This window comes from Equus quagga, chromosome 1 (genome assembly GCF_021613505.1).
Source record: "Equus quagga isolate Etosha38 chromosome 1, UCLA_HA_Equagga_1.0, whole genome shotgun sequence".
NCBI classification, from domain to species: domain Eukaryota; kingdom Metazoa; phylum Chordata; class Mammalia; order Perissodactyla; family Equidae; genus Equus; species Equus quagga.
In genome coordinates this window covers 34,189,212-34,202,052 of record NC_060267.1, presented here as the reverse complement: position 1 = coordinate 34,202,052, position 12,841 = coordinate 34,189,212, and the positions used below count along the sequence as shown (strand labels likewise).

Below are 12,841 nucleotides of genomic sequence, written 5' to 3'. Positions count from 1 at the left end.
CCTCCGCTGACACCAGCCCAATGGTGATAGAAAAATGTGCAGCTCCACTAACAATGCTGTCAGCAAAAGCTAAGTAGGGATTATAGATCTTGCTGGGCTATAACAAGGCACACCTTCCCCCTTAATGGAGTCAGGACCTTCATCCTTGCCTGACAGTAACAATCCCTCTCCCTCACAATGTCAGCAGAGATCACTGGGGGAGCCTAGACTTCGATCCCCACCTGGTGGCAATGAAGCCCCCTTTCACCTCCCCATTGCGATGGTGTCAGTGGAAGCCATGTGGCGTGCCACCTCTTAAGTGGTGATAGTGATAAGGCACCCCTTCCCCACAGCAGTGTTGGTGGAGACCAAAGGGGGAGCAATAATGAGGCACTTCTCGACTTCAGACCACAGTGATGTCACTGGTGGCCTCGTGGGGATCCTGACTTCTATGCCCACCCATCAGTTATAGGACTAACCCCCAACCCCAGGTGTCAACAGGCAGAGTGGGAAATCTAGACTTCCACCATCACCTGGCAGTAAGGAGGTGGCTTCCCATCCACTTACCCTCTGGAAACATGTGATAAAAAGTCTCCTAAACTAGCGGATTTAAATAAGATCCAGAGTCTCATAGTGAAATACTCTAATGTCTAGCATACAATGGAAAGTCACTCATCATACCAAGAAGCAGGAAAATCTCAACTTCAGCAAGAAAAAATAATCAACGAATGCCAACACTGAAATAACACAGATGTTGGAATTATCTAACAATGATTTTTATAGCAGCCATCATAAAAATACCTCAACAATTACAGACACGCTTGAAACAAATGAAAACAAGAGAAAGTCTCAGCAAAGAAATTCATGACATAGATTAGAACCAGATGGAAATATTAGAACTGAAAAATACAATAAACAAAAAAAGAAAAGAAAAGCTCAGTGGATAAGCTCAACAGAAGAATGGAGAAGATATAGAAAATAATCAGCAAACTTGAAGATAGAACAATAGAAATAACCCAATCTGAACAACAGAGAGAAAATAAACTGGAGAAAACAAAGGAACAGATCCTCAAGGACCTGTGGGACTATAACAAAAGATCTAACATTTATGTCACTGGCGACCCAGAAGGAGAGGAGAAAGAGTCAGGGCTGAAAAAAGCACTTTGACGATGGCCGAAAAATTCATAAATTTGGCACAGTATATACCTATTCAAGAAACTGAGCAAACTTCAACTAGAACCTCAAAGAATTCCACAACAAGACACATCATAATCAAACTTCTGCAAACTAAAGGCAAAGAAAAAAACTCAAGAGCAGTGAGAGACAAATGACATCTTACACTCAGGGGAAAATCAATTCAGATGACAGAGAATTTCTCATCAGAAACCACAAGAGCTTGTAGGAAGGGGCCAACATTTTTCAAGGGAGGAAAGTAAAGAACAGTCAACCTAGAGTTCCATATCTAGCAAAAATCTCCTTCGGTAATGACAAGGAAATCAAGACATGATAAGAGGAAAGAAAAGAAAGAGAATTTCTTACCAATAGACTTACTCTAAAAGAATGACTCAAGGAAGTTCCTGAAACAGGAAGTAAATAATAAAAGAAAAAACCTTGGAATATCAGTGTGCACTTTTGTGTTCTGTCTAAATTTTCCATGAGTATGAATATTTTTTAAAAATAAAATTTTTTAAAGCAATAATAACTACAGCACTCACTTTCCTTTGACTAATTCAGTTACTAGCAAATTAATTTATCTATTAAGATATTAATTTATACATTTTCTTCTATTTTTCTGTGTATTTATCTTCTATCTCCCTAACTTGGCAATAGGAACCCCATGACAAATACACGATTTTTCAATTCTTCTTCATCTCTCACACAGCATCTGCTTCTATCTCCCTAACTTGGCAATAGGAACCCCATGACAAATACACAATTTTTCAATTCTTCTTCATCTCTCACACAGCATCTGCTAAGGTCATTTGTACCTGGTGAATAATAAAAAATGTTGCTAAATTATTACACAGCTGACCTAGTATATTAAGATTTTAGAAATATGAATCAATACATGCATTTACAAATAGTATTTCCATCTCCATGCCATGGAGTCTGGGAATAGTCAGATCCAATAACAGGCCACTTAGAAATAATACTTTGTTCTACTGTATTGAATTTTGAGTGTTTTCATTTGTAAACTTTGCACCAAATGTTAGATTGGAAGAAAAAAAATATTTGGGAGTATAGGTGATCTTTCAAGCAACTTCCCTCTGTATTAAAGGTATAGTTGAGGGGCTGGCCTGGTGGCAGAGTGGTTAAGCTCATATGCTCTGCTTCAGCAGCCCAGGGTTTGCTGGTTCAGATCCTGGGTGCAGACCTAGCACTACTCATCAACCATGCTCCAGTGGTGTCCCACATAGTAGAACTAGAAGGACCTACAACTAGGATATACAACTATGTACTGGGGAGCTTTAGGGAGAGAAAAAAAAAAAAAAAGAGGAAGATTGGCAACAGATGTTGGCTCAGGACCAATCTTCCTCATCAAAAAAAAAAAAATATATATATATATATATATATAGTTGAGTCAATTCAATATTAAAGTAATCTGGGAGAAGGAAAAATTAGATTGAAAATTATCATAATGGTAGCAATAGCTAACATTATTGAGCATTTACTCTATGTCAGGCATGGTTCCCACCACTTTTTGCTCGTTGCTTCATTAAATTATCACCCAAATCCTAAGAGATAAGTCCTATTGTTATCCTCTTTTTATAGATAATGAAACAGAGGCTTACAGAGTTTAGGTAACTTGCCCAAGTTCACAAAGTTAATAAATATCAGACAGTGATTCAAACCAAGGTTTGTTTGATTTCAGATACTGACCTTTAAACCATAAAACTATACATTTCCAATTTGCCAAGAACACATTGTCTCTAAAAAATCATGCAGTTCAATCGATTCTCTTGTTTCTGGAATAAAGCTGATTAAACCTTTAGAGAAGTTGATGAGTTAGAAAGCAAGGAATATTGTCTCTCCCTTTTTTCAAATGAAAAATGGAGTATTTTGGAGAGATGTTTTTCCTAAGCTTCAGTACTTTGGTGATTTGGGAACAGGAAAGGTAATTCCAACCCATTTCAATCCCTTAAGTTAAACTTAGCCACCTCACGGAATCACACTGGTGACTCCACTATCTGCATCACAGTTCCAGAACGTCTCAAGACCAGCATCCCCCATGCTTGGAGCTCTGCTCCTGATACCAGCTTGTCCCCTTTATTTTTTGGTTCTTATTAAATTCTTTCTCTTTATGGAGTCTTTTGCTTGGTGACTCAATTTAGACTTGAGCACACAACAGAATCTGTCCTCTGGCCCTATCTGCTAACACTTTTGATAAATGACACCTCACCATGGACTTTGCCTTAACCAACGCCCACCCCCACCCCCCACCCCACCAGAAGAACCTGAGACAATTTCCTGACCTCTAGAGAGAGAGTTCAGGGAAATCTTGGAAGAGAAAGGAGTCTTCAAAAGTCCAGAAAAATTCTGAATATTAATCTGACAAAAAAATCTCTAGGGAAGAAATTATTGAACTTCTCTGTGTCACTCATTTCAAGGTCTGATACTGTATTTTGCAGATGGAATAGTCCAAAGGAAGGCAGTTTCAAATGAACAAAATCAAACTAAGATACCAGGGGAAAAAAGGTGAAGTGGATGAAACCAGAGGAAATAAAATGTAGGATTTTTTTTGGCAGTGTTTGTTGAAGAAGGAAGAGAATGAGGAGAGAGAAGGAAGGAAGGAAGGAAGGAAGGAAGGAAGGAGGGAAGAAAGGAAGAAAAGGAAGGAGGGAGGGAAAAGAAAAAGGGAGGGAAAGGAGGGAGGGAGACAGGGAGGGAAGGAAGGAAAGAACTATTTAGCCTGGTGAGGAAAACATGAATTCCTTGTCAAAAATATTTCAGTAGCTGAAATTCCATTAATGTTCCTAGAAACTAGAATATTCTCCCTTTCTCTTTCTGCTCAATTATTTTCTTCACATTCTGTGAATCTCCCCTTTCCTTCGGACTCCACTGAGTAGTGCTTTCCTTCACTGATATTTGTAGTCTGTATTTACGGCCTTTGAGTCTCCTTTTCTAAATTTCAGCAGTTGCGTACTGCCTGGTCCATCCCCCAACCCTCACTACCCACTGTCTACCTCCCAAGGGCTTGCTGCCCCTTTGGGCTTCCTATAGCACAGCTCCTGTCACACCACTCACCCTCCTCACAAAAACTCATGAAGTACAAATCTGCCTGGCAGGTAAGGCCTTCCACAATTTGGCTTCAACCCATGCTTCTAAACAACCATATTTTTCAGTTCTTCACTTTTTACTAATAAACCTTAAAGTTTGGATGGCAAACAAGCAGTAAATGCCCAGAGTCCCAGTCACAAACACGTCTTGCTGTTAGGAGAGTTGTAAAGGAAACAGCAGAGGCAGCCCCTACCCAGAGAAACTCACAGCCTGGTGAAATTAACTTCAGCCATGAACTTAGAGTCATACCAAAGATGCACTTGCACTTACTCAGACGGTCTCTACAGAGGCTCTGAAGAAGGCAGGAGCTGTAACTCATAAAGCATTTATGGGTAACATTAGAAGCATATAAATGTGAGGGCTGAGTATAGGTAACACTATTCATTAAGCTTTGTACCAAAATTGACAATGGAATTAGGATCTTCCAAATACATGTTTATACAGTTACAATCTTCTTTTATTCTGATCCACACAGGGCTCGACAAATTTACCCTCTTCTTTAAGAAGCATATTTCACAGACAAGAAATAAGAGATTCTAGGGGCCGGCCCAGTGGCACAGCAGTTAAGTGCGCATGATCCACTTTGGCGGCCCCCGGGGTTTGCTGGTTTGGATCCCAGGTGCGGACATGGCACCACTTGGCACGCCTTGCTGTGGTAGGCGTCCCACATATAAAGTGGAGGAAGATGGGCACCGATGTTAGCTCAGGGCCAGTCTTCCTCAGCAAAAAGAGGAGGATTGGTAACAGCTAGCTCAGGGCTAATCTTCCAAAAAAAAAAGAAAGAAAGAAAGAAGAGATTCTGATCATGCTGAACCAGGTTATTTCTGTTAGGGAGGTAGCCTACAATTACCAAATAGGCTTTCAAAATAATGGAGGAGGTGAGTGGCCCATCAAACCCACATTTGCTTGAGCCTTGAGAGCACTCACTCATCAAAGGCCCTGTCAGATAGGTGATCCAACTAGTTAGTCAAGAAAATTTACTTTGATGAATACAAATAGGCATTTTTCACAATTACTGCTATTTACAGCTCAAACCCTGTGCGAAGTATAGTACCCAGACTCAGCTGTGATTTAACACTACTGTTTCCATAATGAGTGTTCAAAAGGATGAATCAATAGACCCTCAATAGAATATGTAATAGCTTTTAATAATCTCAGTGTTGCTTTAATTATTTGAGTCAAAATCAAAATTGAGAAGTAAAAATTATAGCTTCTTTCTCTATAGGGTTAACAGAAAACCACTAAATAATGTCACAATAAACAAATTTTCACTGGTTTGTATAAACAAGACATTATATCTGATCCAAAAATTAATAACTCAAGAAAGAAAATATATGGACTTGTTTCACACCCAAATTTAGATATATGCTCGTGACATTAAGAAATTGACTACAGGTTTGGCTTGTTTTGCACTGGTACTGAAGTAAGAAGCTCCTTTGCCAGTATAACTTACTCTATCCCATAAATATTAGATTCTTCCATTTTGGAAGCTAAAGCAAGCAAGCAAGAATCTTTGCTTTTTATTTTTTTGCTTTTTACATAACTCTAACCTAGTTCAAAAGATTTTTTTATTTTAAAAATATTTTTAAAGATTAAATTACTTGTTGTCATGTAGATTAAAAAATAGTTGTTTGAGGGGCCGGCCTGGTGGCATACTGGTTCAGTTTGCCCACACCGCTTCAGCAGACTGGATTTCGCTGGTTCGAATCCCAGTTGCGAACCTAGCACCGCTTATCAAGCCATGCTGTGGCAGGCATCCCACATATAAAATAGAGGAAGATGGGCACAGACGTTAGGTCAGGGCCAGACTTCCTCAGCAAAAAGAGGAGGATTGGCAGCAGATGTTAGCTCAGGGCTAATCTTCCTCAAAAAAAAAAAGTAAAAAGAAATAGTTGTTTGAACTAACGTCAAACTCATTTTTGTGTGTAGACGCACATTATCTTCACCACCTGATTTTATATTTATGTTTTTAAAAGGAGGCATTTTCTACTCTTGTCGTATGAGTATATTTAACAAGCTAGCAAAGAGAGCTGTCCTTACAACTCAGATGGGAATAGTGTGGACTGAATTTCATCCCTCCTACTCCAAATTCTTCTGACAGGGCATGTGCAATCATGTGGTTTTATTTGCAGTTTCCCCTTTCTGGACTCATCGATCACTGTGACTTAAAAGCACGCATTCCTGTTTTTTCTGGAAGTTTCTAAGCATAATTACAAAGAGTAGCAGAGAAAACACACCAATAGCATTGCTTTGGTTTTAATGGCCATCTCTTGAGACACTGATCACATTCTTTTTGATGTCACCTCTGTTTTGTTTAAACAAAGGCAGCTTGCATCTTGTTCTTCTTTCTATCCTCCACAACACCTAACTATACACATTGTAGGTGCTTACTAAATGTTTGTTAAGTGATGATCAAATAAATGAATGACTAGTGACTACCGCCATACTTCTATTCAGAAGAGAAGAGTGGAACAAACCCATCTGTCTACCTTTCCCAGATGAAATGAAGAACTAGATTTTCAGGGAAGTAGTTTGAATTTGGGTTTGGATTTCAGTATGACTAGCCAAGGTTCTTCTCAATTAACTTTACTCTCAAAATCACAAATGGAGAAGAGAAAAAAATAGGAGTGTGTGGGACTGGCCCCATGGCTGAGTGGTTAAGTTCACACGCTCCACTGCAGGCGGCCCAGTGTTTCATTGGTTCGAATCCTGGGCGTGGACATGGCACTGCTCACCAAGCCACGCTGAGGCAGCATCCCACATGCCACAACTAGAAGGACCCACAACGAAGAATATACAACTATGTACGGGGGGCTTTGGGGAGAAAAAGGAAAAACAAAAAGAGAATGTAAGTTAAAAAAAAAAATATGTGTGTCTCTTAAATTTCTTAGAAGCCTTTTATTATTCTGATGAAGAATAGCAGACATTGGGGGGTTTTCAGAGTTTCAGGTCTTAGGTAGTGTTGTTTTGTTCTAACGTTAAAGTGAATTTTCTAATCTCTTCTTTACACTCACACACAAATAGACACACACACATAAGATGTTGCATCTAAAGAAGTTTTGGGGTGCCTCCTAATTTCAGCCTGGCCCTTAAATGTCGATGCTTCCCAGCATTTCACCCTTGGCCAACCTCTCTCCCTACTCTTCATGTTCTTGTTAAATGATGTTATTCACTTCCATGGTTTTAACTTCCATCTATATGCTCAGAACATCTAAATCATTATCTCTAACAATGACCTTGTCTTGAAATTTATGTATATATCCAGCTGCCTAGTAAACCTGGATATGTCTTACTCTCCTAAATTCAAAACTTTCAAAAACTCATCTCCTCACTGTCTAACACACATCAAGAAAACTGGCTAAATCTTTTCTCTCAATCGTTAGCATTTCCATCTATCTACTCATAAAAAACAAAAACCTAAGCCTGATGTTGGAAAATACAGTCCATGAATCTTTTTGGTAAACAAAGTTTTGTTGAAACACAGCCATGCCCATTCGTTTATGTATTGTCTATGGCTGCTCTCACACTGCAATGACAGAGTTGAGTGCAACAGAGGCCACACGGCCCACAAAGCCTAAAATTATCTCCTATACAACGCTTTGCAAACAAAAGTTTGTAGACTCTTGTTTTGGACCATTTCCTCTGTCTCAGATGGCAAAAGCTGTCTATTTTTTCCTCCTACATATTTCTCAAATTCATCCCTATCACCTCTCACACTTGGGCTCTCATCAATTCTCACCTGGACTATTGCAACAGCCTCCTCATTCCATCCCTCACCTACCACCAGAGTGATAAACCTAAACTGTACATCTGATTGTTATACTGTTGGAAGACAATTCTTCGTGGCTATCTAATATGTCTGCACATCTTTTGAGCAGATGCATTGACAGCTTTTGTTCTGGACTGTCTTTTCAAGAATATTTGTATAGCAAATATCCTTGGAAGATACAGTATTTCCCTCCAGGACAGAGAGCAGATTTGTTTGTTGCTTGATATAATGAAGATGGTATATCCTTCTGAAGGTTGGGCAGGTTTGCATGCATCTCCCTCATACAATATTGAGGAATCCTAAGCTTAGGGTTTCTTGGCTGTGTTGCAAACCCACTATGTGAAAAACAACCACCTGGGCCCACCTTCCTATTGCTCCCATGAAACTTAGAGGGAAAGGGGAACCAATATGAATTGAACCTCATGCTGCCTGTTGTGCCATGAGTAACAAAGTCTTTTGTCTCTGATCCAGGAGTCTTGTGTCTTCTGCAAGCATTCATGAAATTGTAGCAGCCTAACTTGTTAGCTTGCAAGCAGGTTAAAATCTGTGACCCTTCACAGTTTTTGACATTCAGCCCGTTTCTGTTTTTCTCTGTCACTTATAGACTCAAGTCCAGGTGTTTTAGCCTAGCATATAAGATCTTCAGTGACCTGAGTGGACCTGTCTCTCTAGCCCCATCCTCTACCATTCCCTCCTCATGTTTACTCACGGTTCATAGTTATTCATAGCTCTGCAATTAGCATATCCTATGCTGTGTCTTCCCATCTTTGTTCATGTTGTCCCTTCTGCCTGAATCGACTTCTAATCTCTCCAATCATACTTCTTCTTTTCCCCTTTCCTACTCTAGTCTTCCTTAGCCTTCAACCTCCTTTCATACTTAAACACAGTTCAGGCATTAACCCCATCTGAGAGCATGCATCCATCTATCCCTAGGCTAAATTCAGTGCCTTCCTCTGGATTCTCAGAGCACCCTGAGAACAACTCATCACAGTCCTTGCCATAATTTTGAAAGTGTCATTTAAGCTCCTGTCTCATGCATCAGACCTTGAGCTACTTGAATGGAGAGACAGTATCTTCTTCATCTTGGTATCTCCAGCACCTGATTTAGTGCCAGCACCTGTGGATGCTCAGTAACTATTACTTGAACTGCTAGGAACTGAAATAAACTAAACTGATGCATTAGCCCTAATGCCCCAAATTCTCACTTTGGAGAAAAAATAATCCCTTTCATTTGTTTTTGTTTTTGCTTTTTTTTAAAGATTGGCACCTGAGCTAACATCTGTTGCCAATCTTCTTCTTTTTTTCTTCTCCTCAAAGGCCCCCAGTACGACGTTGTATGTTCTAGTTGTGAGTGCCTCTGGTTGTGCTATGTGGGACTCCGCCTCAGCATGGCATGATGAGCAGCACCAAGTCTGCACCCAGGATCCAAACTGGCAAAACCCTGGGTCACTGAAGCAGAGTGGTGAACTCAACCACTCAGCCACCAGGCTGGCCCCCATTGTTATTCTCAAACTGGAAAAATTGCTTTCCTGCTTCCTTTTTTTTGAGGAAGATTAGCCCTGAGCTAACATCTGCTACCAATCTTCCTCTTTTTTGCTGAGGAACACTGGCCCTGAGCTAACATCCATGTCCATCTTCCTCCACTTTATATGTGGGACGCCTGCCACAGCATAGCTTGCCAAGTGGTGCCATGTCCATACCTGGGATCCGAACCAGCAAACCCCAGGCCACCAAAGTGGAACATGCGAACTTCACCACTGCACCATCAGGCCAGCCCCCCCACCCCCGCCACCACTTCCTTTTAAACACTATTTTCCATTTTAGAACATGATTCATTAAGACTCAAGACCTTCCAGAGGAGGTAAGAATTTAATAAAATGCTCTATAAAGGTTTGATATTTCTCCAAATTTAGTTTTATCCTCCAAATCATATTGGATCAGTCAAATGATTCCTGATATCAGTAAATGAAAAGAGGCTCAGTCCAATCCTTTAACACTAAGCACTTGAGGAAGGTACTGAAGAATGCCAGAGAATACAGGCCATGTGGACAGACTCAGCAAGGCCTGAGCACCCTGACTCCTGGGGAAACCCCTAATTAGGGCACTGTCTTATCAGCTCTAGAGGAAATATTTTCTAGTCTTTAGTTAACTGGGTAGAACTGGTAGTTTAGTTAACTGTGTAGAACTGATAGGTAATTGGTGCAGGAGGCAGGGAGAATGCCACCATTAGATTTATCAGGACCACCTTATGTGAAGTGCATGATGAAAAATTCATCTTTGAAAAGCACACAGAGAGCTCTGCAGGTTGGCCTTTTAGAACATCCCCAAATCCATTACTGGTAGCACTTAAGGAGTTAATAAATGGTGGAGACAGTTTACTAGTCCCTTGATTGCTTTACAGAAGGATTTATGCTTTCAAAAAATGAGGAAGAAAGGAAAAGAAAAAGAAGAGAGGGGAGGAGAAGTTGTTGGCATCCTAGGTTTTTTTAAAGCTCCTGGATATGGTCTTACTAATGCAAATAATTCCAGGCAATACAATGTCTTATCTAGAGGCTAGCGTTGGTATGCTGAGGCTTCCAGGTAATCCCTGCAAACTCAGACAAACCCATCCACAACGTGGGAGGTAGACTGAGCCCCGCTCCATGAGCTCCTATCAAGGAATGTAATACCTAACGAAACTTGGCTAAAATATCCCTACATTGAATTTTATCAGCTTTAGGATTTATACACACTCTGGGGAAAAAGCTTGTCTTACAGCTTTCCCTTGACCTTTTCAGATAATATAATGTCTGGTCCCTTTGAACCCAGATTAAGAAATTTAACCTGACAATTCAACCAATCCTAAAACTGCTGTCATCAAAGACACTAATATTTTTTTAAAGATTTTAAAGATTTTATTTTTTCTTTTTCTCCCCAAAGCCCCCTGGTACATAGTTGTGTATTTTTAGTTGTGGGTCCTTCTAGTTGTGGCATGTGGGATGCTGCCTCAGCATGGCCTGACGAGCGGTGCCATGTCCACGCCCAGGATTCGAACCAGCGAAACCCTGGGCCGCCAAAGCGGAGCACGTGAACCTAACCACTGGGCCACGGGGCCGGCCCCTAATTTTTTTTTTTAATATGGTGGTAGAAAAGGGACATGTTCTGCCTTCACTTCAAGCTGTGTTACAAAACCCAATATACACCCCCTCCCTAGTTCAAAGGCAGAGCATTTGACTAAAGACAAATCCATATTGCATCAGGACAAGTGGTTCACAAAAACTTGCTTGTCGTTTTCTGAATCCTTTGCTTACTATCAGTGGAAAGCACATGTCAAACTGTATAGATGTAATCCACCAATGTGTTCATGAATTAATGACATGAGAAATATATATTTAGACTTCACATGAATGGGACTCATTCCAGAATTTAAAATATCTTACTGAAACATGTGGCTATAAAAAAATAACAGAAAATATTTACTATGAGAACATATTTCTCGTTGTCTTGTGCATACTTTGGTATTAGACAGAAAGTCCAAAAATTCCTAATCTCTTTTGCTTTCTCATAAAATGTTATGGCTAGCATATCTTTTTTAAGACAGCAGAAAAAAATTTTTGATAATTATATGGCAAAAAGAAAACAGTTTAAGGTCTATTTCAAAAGATATTGGTAGTGGCATACACATATACACAAAATGTTTTTGTCTATTTTTTGAAATCAAAATTTCAACTTATGAAGGAAAAAGTTTAGGATCTTGAAAGCTAATCAATGCACTCATCATCAAAATTCTCAGTGTATGGATGCTCAGTACGGAAATATGTTCAAAATAGCTAGGAAGTAGCTTGCCAATAATGTTGACAGTGCGAGATTATCATAATATTAGCAAAAGAGAATTGCAACGCAAGAAGACTTGCATATTTAATTCATTAGCTTTAATTTCTTCCTGAACATCAAGGGGATTAAATTTGTTTACATCAGACTTTGGTGTTAATCCTAAAGAATTTATTAGCCCCTTTCCAGCATTGTTTTAGAAGTACTTACGTTTTTTCTTTCTAGATGTTCTAAGATTTTAACCTCATAGGTGCCAGGAAGTTTCAGCAGAATATTAATGTAAAATCACCAGTTTTTTAGACTGGGATCCCCCTGGGGCAGCTGCAGCCAGATTTGTTGTGGGTTGTCCTAGGCAACGGCTGTAGGGCTGGACGGGGGGTGGGGGCGGCGGGAATGTTTTCCATTTAACAAGGCATGGTTAACTGCGTTAGGTATGAGTAAACAGCAGGCAAGGTAGAATAGCCACTGCATTCAAAACATTTATTGTCTGAAAGTTTGTGCTTGACTGGCTCAAGCATGCTTATTATAATAGACTAGGAAAACAATTCAGATGGTATCTGGTTACAAAAGTGTGTTGCCAAGTGAGAAATCTGTAGTCTATTTTTATTCTGCAGACCACTCCCCAGCCCTCCTGACTACTGTCTTCTTTGTTCTAAGAAGGATGACCATTTAAAGATAAAAGTTCTGGGCCTGTAGGATGCATGATAGAAAAGGTTGTTTTCATGGGTGTTTATCAGTTCTACTATCCGAGAGACCCTAATTCTCTGACTCATCGTAGCTTTTTATTTTTCCCTCTAAAGAGTTCTATCATATTGTACATTAAGTTTTCAGTATGTTGATATTTTTCACAGTTTTATTTTACAGATTCATTTTACATTTAAATTCCTCTCCTAGTGTCATCCTTTAGTTGCTGGTTGGCATTACAGCGCTTTCTCCAGTGCAGATAAAAAGCACATGCATTTCAGCACTCCTGAGAATGCGCTTCTTTGAAGTGAGGTCTCACTC

General features: G+C 39.8%; 1 protein-coding gene across 8 annotated transcripts in view; it reads right to left on the bottom strand.

Moving 5' to 3' along the window:
* LMNTD1 (lamin tail domain containing 1) overlaps nt 1-12,841 on the bottom strand; it is a 365,312-nt gene that overhangs the window by 302,543 nt on the left and 49,928 nt on the right. The window contains exon 1 of one of the 8 annotated variants that reach the window (XM_046669434.1): nt 12,047-12,149. The exons of the other annotated variants lie outside the window; for them this stretch is intronic. The gene's annotated coding sequence lies outside the window, so the exon portion shown is untranslated. Of the gene's footprint in view, nt 1-12,046; nt 12,150-12,841 lie in introns of those variants that run through there. 8 annotated transcript variants of the gene reach the window in all.